General features: G+C 37.6%; 1 pseudogene; it reads left to right on the top strand.

Annotated features, from left to right (window-relative positions):
- The first annotated feature begins 2,441 nt into the window (after positions 1–2,441).
- Positions 2,442–5,122, top strand: LOC131640872 (probable amino acid permease 7; annotated as a pseudogene).
- Positions 5,123–10,396: the final 5,274 nt, after the last annotated feature.

Genomic DNA, 10,396 nt, shown 5'->3' on the forward strand with positions numbered 1-10,396 from the left:
TTAAAACTTATTGCATTTTTTTATCCAACCTTTTATATACCCTTTTTCACTTTCATTTCATATTTTTACTCTCTCTTCATTCATCCCTCTCTTTCTTTTCTCATTCATGCATAAACCCTAGTTCGTGTCTGCATCTCAGCATTTCACCATGAATCCTTCATCTAGTTCATCAAGCCAAGTAGAAATGTCTTCTACTCATCTGGTTTTCATCAAGCATGGTTATACTCCATTGAAGACCTGTTCCATTCCTACACCAGAAATGGAAGTTCTTTGTGAATCTTCGGTAGATTTTGAAATTTTAAAAGTACATGGTATCAAACCCGATGCAAAGACAATGGCTCAAGGCTGTTCAAACTACCTTGATAGATTGGTTGGACCAATTTATCCTATATTAATGAAAGATTTCTGGGCTCATGCAACGGTTACCCCAACTGCAATCATTTCCTTCGTGTTAGGGCATGAAGTTGTGATAACTGAAAAGCTGATCAGGAAGTTGTACAATCTGGATGATGAATAAGGAAGCACTGGTCCTCTTCCTAGAAGAGTTTGTTGGTCATCAGTTGAGAGACAAATATCTAATGCTACTGGTCTTGCATCTCATCTAATGCTGGATATCTTCTAGAAGTTGATGATGGCAGATATTTTCATCCCATTAGAAACAGAAGATCTCTTGAGGAGAAGATGTTTGTTGATGAATTGCTAGACAACCCTTGTAGGGAGAATGTGGTCTGGAGACCTAAGTATCCAGTTCTGATTGGAGACTTCAACTGGCTGTTTAACTTTCTGAGGGAGAATCCTTCTAAGAAGTGCCCCAATATGGTCATTCCAAAAGTTGTTGATCCTCTAGAAGTTCCTGCTCCTACTGCTCCAAGGAATCTTGCTGCCATTCTTCAAGCTCTTGAGAATGGAGATTCTGATCTTCCTGCTCCGGAGTATGAAGAAGATGCTTCTATGGAAGAAGCTGATGTTGAAGATCATCCTGCTGAGACTATTCCTAATGAGGAAAATCAAGATGATGATCTTACCATGGATGCTGCTGTTGAGAATGATGTCCCTTTGAACAGAAGTTGTGAAGCTTCTTCTGGTGAACCCTCTCTTCTGGTGAAGAATCTAGAGGTTATTTAGAAGAATTAAGCTGATTTGGCTTCTCGCATGGACAAGCAAGATGATATCAACGAAGAATTTCGCTCTTTCATGGTGAAGCATACTGAGAGCAATGCTGGGATTCATGACATGCTGGCCAAGATTAAGTCTAAGCTAGGCTCATCATAGTCTTTTGTGTCTTAGTTGTTTCTTTTGTTCTTGCATCTGTTTTCTATGCATCTCCCTAGTATCTTCTGATAATCTTCTTTTGGCAATCAATGAAAATTATCTTCTTTTCTCTCATATTGTTTGTTTGTCATCTGAATCTTTTATGTTTTTTGATGTTATGACAAAAAGGAGGAGAAACTGTGATAAATGATCTGATTTATATTATCAGTTGTTGGGAGTAAGTCTCCACATTTCTAACATAATTTGCTGTGATAAATGATCTGATTTATATTATCAGTTGCTGGGAGTAAGTCTCCACATTTCTAACAGAATTTGCAAGTTCTATGTCTTTGAGTGTTTTGCAGGATTGAAGATATTCTAAAAAGCTCAACATGAGAAGCAAAGACATGGGGAAAAGCAATTCTATATAGAAGCAAGTTCATGAAATTTGAAGCAAGCTGAGTGCTGTGAAGCTTCAAGATCAGAAGCAAGAAGGAAGAATGTTATGATATTATGATGATAGAATATGCTCTAACACATTTTTATTCCTCATATGTTCTGATATTTGTGATCAGAATACTCTAGAAAGTCTTAGAAGGTATCTAAGCAGATTATTCCTAGAGCGATCAAGTTGTGATCAGTATACTCTACAAGACTTAGCAGTTGTCTAAGTGGAAAACCATTGTAATCTCGTGTGATTAGTGGATTAAATCCTCAGGTGAGGTAAATCACTCCAAGGGGGTGGACTGGAGTAGTTTAGTTAACAACGAACCAGGATAAAAATCATTGTGCAAGTTGTTTTTATCTTACAAGTTTTAAAGCTACACTTATTCAAACCCCCCCCCCCTTTCTAAGTGTTTTTCTATCCTTCAGTTTTGCTTGTTGCAGGTATATTGGCTATGAACGAAAACCGCAGGTGATTCGTAGCAAAATCATGGAATGGTTTGCAGGTTGCGTGAAGAAGACGAGGACGTGTCATGATGCTGTTGGTCCATTAAAATCTCCACGCGCGATTTCTAGATGAGTGTGCAACATTTTATATAAGCCAATTGAATCACTTGTTTAACACAAAGAGTGTGTGGTTCAGTTGGTAAAGGCCTGATGTGAACTACGAGGGCGTGGGTTCGATCCTGCGTCCCCTCAATTATTTTTGTGAAGAATAAATTCTCCTTATCCGGTGCGCAACAACCATGGAACTTCATGATGCAACCCCAGATCCAGGCCCTTGGTTGATCATCCATGCTGATCCAACGTTCCTGAAGCTGCATGACCAACATGGAACACACACGACCACCACACTTCAAATAACAAGAACTGCTTTTGGGGCTTATGATGATGATGGACATGCCAAAAGACCAGGTAAAATCACTTGTCTATAGTATCATAAGATTCATATATGTATAAAGATTGCTCCAATTGAATACTGATGTTTTCTTTTTTTGTATTCAGTAGGAAATGTGAGAAGTGTTGTGGCTCATATAATCACAGCTGTTATTGGCTTTGGTGTTTTTTCTTTAGGGTGGAGTATTTCTAAATTAGGATGGATTGGAGGGCCAGTTGCTCTACATTTTTGCACAACAACTACATGCATTTCTTCATCCCTGTTATCTGATTGCTATAGAAATCCCGGTTCTGTGACCGGGAAAAGAAACCACTCTTACATCAATGCTGTTAGAGTCAATCTTGGTAATAACACTATACAACATAGATACACTTTTCATGAACTAGAATAACAATTACAACTTCTAATTGAGTTTAATGCTGATTTAGGTATGAAAAGAACATATGTGGCTGGTTTGCTTCAATTCTTGGTCTTGTATGGGACTTTGGTTGCCTATGTAATTATCGCAGCAACCAGTTTGAGGTACTTTGATAGGATCGTGGAGTTAGATTAGATAATTTAAATATTTTACTTGAAAGTTAATTAGTTAATGATATATATTTTAGGGTCACTATATTTTAGTATTCATTACTTGAAAGTTAACTATCATTAGTATTAAGCTAATTGTCGTGGTGTGATTCTTTGTCACTATGGATAGTTGGTTGAAGTATAGGAGGGTATTTTAATAGAATATTATGGGGCGTTTATCATCTATGTGTCTGTGAGTTCGACCAGGCCCGGACGGTAGTGTCATTTTTGGTGTCGACTGAAACAAATTGAATTTATTTAGAGTGGTTATACAGGTGCTGAATTTAGCTTAGTCAATGGAGATGCTGTCATTTTTTTGTCATATACTGCATAAAAATAATTCTTCTTATTATTCCTATTAATTTGGAATGGAACTGGTATCTTAGCAGTTGGTCTCATTATTAGGATTGGGATGTGTTCCAAGTATAGGAGTTTTTTGGTGTTGGATCTGCTTGTCATTTTGGTGTTGGATATGCTTGTTAGTTGTATTAGCAATAATTGTAATGTGTTGTTACAGTATGTCTTTATGTATGGGTGTGTTTTGTATCTGTTTTGAATTGGTGTTCTTTATGGCATCACTTATGCGCTTTAATAAACTTGACTTAACAAAAAAAACGTTCATTTTACCATTACCTACCTGCCAACAATCCAATGACACATGTTTATTCTACTAATTCATAATACATGGCTATTGTGATTTCAAATTGTTATCACAAGGAAGGACACAATGCTCCTTGTAGTTATGGTGGTAACTTATATATGATGCTATTCGGACTTGTTCAGATTCTGATGTCATTCATACCGAATCTCCATGACAAGGCATGGGTTTCAATTGTGGCTGCTATTATGTCATTTTCATACTCATTTATTGGAGTAGGACTAGGCATAGCAACTGTCATAAGTAAGATTGAATTTCCATCATAACAATATTACTATTCTAGAATCCATCTTATAATTGTTATTGATAGTGCTTTAGTTTCACTTGCAGAAAACGGAACAATTATGGGAAGTGGGACAGGAGCACAAACTGCTAATGTTGTTGAGAAAGTCTGGTTAATCTTCCAGGCACTTGGCGACAATAGCTTTTCCTATCCATACTCAACTATCCTTATTGAGATAGAGGTACTTTCAATATTTCATACTCAAATTTGATGAGTAAAGGCTGATTTTTATATATATATATATATATACATATTAAATAAATTATTGACTTTTGCTGAGAATAGGACACTTTAACGTCTCCTCCATCAGAGCATCTAACCATGAGAAAGGCCTCAGTGGTTTCAATCGCAATTACAACACTCTTCTACCTATTTTGTGGATGTTTTGGATATGCGGCTTTTGGAGATACTGCTTTGGGAAATCTGTTGACAGGGTTTGGATTTTATGAACCTTTCTGGCTTATTGACATTGTCAATGTCTGTATCATCATTCAACTAGTTGGAGGATATCAGGTACTATCATAATCTCTTACACATAAATTTTAGTTCATATTTCATACTAAACCATTTACACTTTTCAACGATTTTATTTGTATCGTCTTTTTCGGCAGATATGTTGTCAACCAATATATAGTACTGTGGATAGATGGTTTTCAAAGAAATACCCAAACAGTGGCTTTGTGAACGATTTCCACGGAGTGAAACTTCCTCTGTTACATGCTTTTGAGGTAAACCTTTACAGGTTTAGTTTTAGAACAACCTTTGTGATTTCAACCGCTGAAGTTGCAATTTTATTCCCTTACTTCAACCAAGTGCTTGGAGTTTTAGGAGCAATAAACTTCTGGCCATTGGCTATATATTTTCCAGTTGAAATGTACCTTGTACAGATGAAAATTGAAGCTTGGAGTAAAAATGGATTGTTTTGAGGATGTTTAGCTATGCATGCTTTATTGTAACAATGGTAGGATTAATTGGAACTTTTGAAGGCATCATTGCGAAACTCAGCGGGAGAGATCATTGACATGATTACATACCTCTTAATAATGGTTACTTTAATTTAGGTATGTATTTGCTGTTGCAGTTTTTCAGTGTTTTACATTCAGTCCTCTTAATAATGGTTTCTTTAATTTAGGTATGTATTTGTTGTTGCACTTTTTCAGTGTTAGCTGGATTCTATTATGGAGTATCCAGTGCTATAGCTGGGATGAGTTTTCGTTAGCGCTTTGGTTCTTCGAAACTTTTGCATCGTATTTTTTCCGCGTCTTTATTCAGCTGTGGATTTTTTTGGGCGTTTGGTCGTGTCAGTTGACTTCTGTAGCAGTGTTGTATAGGAGTCGATTGTATCGCTGGTGGCAGAGTAGTGGCGGGGTTTTACGAGCCTGTTAGGACCTGGTGTTTAGTTTCTGTTTCTAGTTCAATTGTGTTTTAGGTGTGTCTGATATTTGGTTGAGTGAATTTTGCTGCATAGTTTGTATCTATTTTGCAGTGGTGTTATTATTTTGATGTAGTCTATACTATTTAGGCATTTCTTTTTCCTGTATTAGTAATGCATGGATTTGTGAGGATATTTTTAAATTTGGTATTTTGTATTAATTAAATGATATATTATAATAATAACTAACAAAAAAAGGGACCAATTGAAACAAAATGTTCAATATGACTAATTGTCTAAATAACAAAAATAAACCACTGACACTATTCTTTGTTAAACACTAATATAGTATCAAGTCAATCATTCAATGACTCTACAATCAATAACATAGACTAACAAATGAACATTGTAACAAGATTTTGTCAGTGTTAACAACACCATTTCATTTCAACATAACCATTTGTGGCATTTTAGTGTCAAAAGCATTTCTCATCTAAAAAACAAAGACCACAGACGCTAACTCGACTTTATTTCACCGGTGTATGGCATCTAGGAGGAAAAGGAATGAGATCCTGTGTATAAAAACTAAAAACACAATTTTGTCAGGAGTTCAAGAGATAAAAATGGAGTTTTTTGAGGATTTCTCGGAGGTGTTTAGAGAAAGTAAGGTGAATAGGCCATCTCTTAGAAACTTTGACTTCAAGAAGATTGGCAAAGAGGACAATGACAGACTTATAGCAGGGTGAATAGGCCATCTCGAAGAGTCCCGGTCCCGACGGCGTTAATTTTGGTTTCATTAAGGAGTTTTAGGAGGTGATAAAAAGGGACCTGCTCAGGTTCATATCAGAGTTCCATTCAAATGGTAGGATGGCAAAAGGGATCAACAGTTCCTTCATCACCTTGATTCCGAAAGTTGAGAACCCGATGAAGCTAACTGAGTTTAGACCTATCTCTCTAATTGGGAGCATGTATAAAGTTTTGTCTAAACTCCTTGCTAATGGGCTGAAATCAGTGATGCACAAAGTAATTTCAGATTCTCAGTTTGCCTTTTTGGAAGGGAGACAAATTGGGGATTGCATCATCATAGCTAACGAGTTAGTGGATGACGCAACGAGGAGGAAACATGAAGCTCTTCTGTTTAAAGCAGATTTTGAAAAAGCATATGATTTGGTGGACTGGAAATACCTTGATTTCATGATGGAAAGAATGGGGTTCAGTCTTAAGTGGAGGAGTTGGATTAAAGAATGTGTCCATACGACATCAGTTTCCGTGTTAATCAACAGAAGTCCTACTGAAGAAATATCGATGGAAAAAGGATTGAGGCAAGGGGACCCTTTATCTCCGTTTTTATTCCTTATAGCGGAAAAAGGTCTAAATCTTATGATGCTGAAAAACATTCAGAGGAATATTTTTTAGGGGTATGTGTTTGGAAATGAGGAAGTGCATGTGTCTCATATCCAATTCGCGGATGATACTATTATTGTAGGCAAAACGAGTTGGAAGAACGTATGGGCAATCAAAGCAATACAAAATTTGTATCTCACAATTCTGCAATACAGAATTTTGCTCATTTTGCAGGTTTAAGCAACGGAGGCAGAGTGCTTAGAGAGAAATTTCCCGTCATTTGGTTTGCGAGTATTTGGATAATTTGGAAAAGGAGGGAACGAAAAGATTTTTAGAACCACATCGCTGCATAACTATTCTTGTATTGAAGACATTCAGGTGATCGTGTGGAGGTGGCTAAAGGAAAACGTAATTGGATTCACTTATGCGTTAAGTCAATGGATTACGAACCCAAAAGAATGCATCGGATGAATTGGGAAAGATTAATGGAGTTAGGGAGGATCGGAGCCAGTTTAGAGTGTTGTTTGCAGCGAATCTTTTGATGTCGAGTCTGGCGATTGCTGCAGTACAGTATGTTTGTTGCTGGCCAACTTGTTTTGGATCCGGTGTTCGCATTTTCGAAAAGACCATATGCAGTAGGGGTGTTCATGAACTGAATTGAACCAGACCACATTTATGGTTCAATTCAGTTTACAATAACCATTTTAATAAAAATACAATTAATTGATAAAATGGTTTCAATTCAATTTAAAATTGGTTTAGAACCAGTTTGTATTTATAAACTAGTTTATAATCAATTTGCAATCATAAACCAATTTTATATTTTGAACTCTTTTAAAACCAATTTCTTTTTCAATTTCAAAAAATTAAATTATCTTTTAAAATTAAAAATTCAAAAAAAAAAAATTTATTCAAAAAAAATTATATTTTTTATTTTTCTAAAAATCTTTTATGTACCGAAAGTTTTCTTGTTTTTCACCGTGTTTTAATTTTATTAATAATGTTTTTTAAAACAATTAGTTAAACGGTTTAAACTAGTTTTTCATTTAAGTTTGGTTAATTGAATTGGCTATAATATGTGGTTCAGTTTATTATCCATTTAAATGGTTTAAGTTTTTTTATGGTTCAATGCAATTCAGTTTAAGTATATGGTCCAATTAACCATATTTTTGCACACCCCTCAAATGCAGTGGTCGGTGCATGATTTTGCAGAGTTTTGAGGAATTTATGTCTTGTTTGCTGGTTAGGGGAGTTTGCTATGCTTTGGTGTGGTGCATAGTCTTTTGGTATTTATCTGGAGTCGGCTTTGTGTTCAAGTGTGTTGTGTTTAGGTGGTAATCGGTCGGTTCACTCTGCTTGTTCTATCTGCTGTGGTGTCAGTTTTTGCAGGGTCGGGCCTAATATTGGAGATTTCCTATGTAAGACAGGAAATGATATGTTTCTTCAAGTCACGTGCGCTATGCGGATAGGCGCTGCTTTCTGTAGTCAATTTCGGGTGCAGACCGCAGAGGGAGTCCAAATTGGATGCTTCACTGTTATATCTTATCTAAAGTTAATTACTTGGAAATGGCTTAAAAGTAAAATTGGGGGTTCCACTACTCACTCGATCAAAGTATTACAAATCCATGGGAATGTATCGGGCTTAGTACCATGTGTTGGATTGGGTGGAAAGTAGAAATTGGAGTTGATTTAGTGGAAACGGGATCTGTACAGGCTCATATTTCTTTCTGCGGAAGTGGAGCACCTTGCATATCAGCAGTGTGGTTCGGCTGGTTCTTCTATTATGCAGGTTGTTATGGTGTGCTCGTTCCGCGGATATATTTTATGTCTGGTTTGATAGGCAGCAGTGGAGCGAAGCCCCTGTGGATTTCGACTTTGGCGGTTCAGCTTGCGTTTGGTGGATGAGGCTAATTTTGTGACTGCAATCACAGCTCTAGTTTGGCATACCATAGTTATTTCTTTGCTATGTTATTTGGGCTGCGTATCATTTTGGATTGGAGTTATTATTCTCTTGTTAGTTCTGTTTTATATCATTGAATTTTGCTGATTCTGTAATAGAAAGAAGGTGCCTGCTTTTGAATACTGCGTATAGTGACTAATTATTTTTCTTAATTGATAATGACACATTCAGGACCAAGGACTAACACCAGCTACCATTTATGTAGTTTCTTGACTTGGTAAGTAACTGATAGCATTTTTTTTTTATAAAAATGTTAAACTTTGAAAAAGAGAAAATGAATAAAAAACAATTATATTTGACAAGAACAAAACCAAAACAAAAATGTTTGAAAAACATGTATGAATGAAACTACATAAGAAAGCAACTTAGAACATATATCTTTTGATTATTATATTTTATATAGCTAAAAGAGAGATGATAATGAAATTGAATACTCTTAAGTTTCATCTACCAATGCGAAAACCAGCAAGTTCTAATTTATATCAATCTAACCATAGGAAAAAAAATATTGGCACAAATAAACACATTCCTAAGAATGATGATTATGGTACCTGATCGTACCTGATCAGAAGAATCGTCGCTGGCTGCTCGGACTGGATCTTCTAAGAATGAGGAGGGGGTGTGCCTGCAAGGTACTCCGATGCCAAAGTGAGTAGACGAGCAAAGGAGTGAAAGTACGAGCTAAAGGTTAGTAAAAAAAGTGAATACCTGACCCTCTAGTGAAAGAGGGTATTTATAGCCCCCAGCGCTGGGCCATGATCTCGCTATTGGGTTGGACTTCCAAGCCCAACTAGGAGACTGCCAGGTTTCCTAGGCGGAAATATCGGAGGTGCGTGAGTGCCCTCTGTCCTGGTTAACCGCTCCGAAGTTTGTGGGAGACGCGGTCTTTTAGGGACCACGTGGACTCCGTATTATTCGGAGGGTTGAATATGAAGGAGCCCTGTGCGGAGCGGGGTCCTCGGCGGAGAAGGTGCTCGTGGGGAGCCCTCATGCCGAGCATCAGCCAGCTCGCGGGGAGCGTGGTGCCGAGCATGAAGGAGACGAGCATGAAGCTTCGTCGATCAGCAGCTTAGGGTGGACTGGGCCTCTAAGGCTAAATGGGCCGAAAGTGGATTGGGCCAAGTCTTGGCCCAGTCCAGAATAGGAGCCCCCCAAGTCGGAGTTCCGAGGAAGGAGCTTAGAGTTCTGCTACTGCTGGTCGGTGCGATAGTGGTCCTCATCCGCTGCTGGTTGCTCGAGCGGTGTCATCTGAGGGGAAAGTTGAAAGGCCGTGCGTGGGTAACACTCGCTGACGTGGCAGGGTAATGATTGCATAGGGGTAGGTGGCGGCGCCTAGGGGATCTGTGTCAGCCGACGCGACGTTTCGCATTCCGGGAAAACCCCTTAAAAAAAGGAACGAAATTCCTCATTTAGGAACTTTCCGCTCCCCGTTTGCATGCTCGGCATTCTAAGTCAAATTCTAAACTTTGCAATTTGCCAGTGTTTTTCCAGCAATCAAGTTCATCGAAGTCATGTCTGAATCAAGTTCGTCTGAGGTTTCTTTTGTTTTTGAATGCCTTTCTTTTACTTTATGGGGTGTTTAGGAGATGATTTTGCTGTTTTTGCCATCTAAATCGGCA

This window comes from Vicia villosa, unplaced genomic scaffold (genome assembly GCF_029867415.1).
Source record: "Vicia villosa cultivar HV-30 ecotype Madison, WI unplaced genomic scaffold, Vvil1.0 ctg.003353F_1_1, whole genome shotgun sequence".
NCBI classification, from domain to species: Eukaryota; Viridiplantae; Streptophyta; class Magnoliopsida; order Fabales; family Fabaceae; genus Vicia; species Vicia villosa.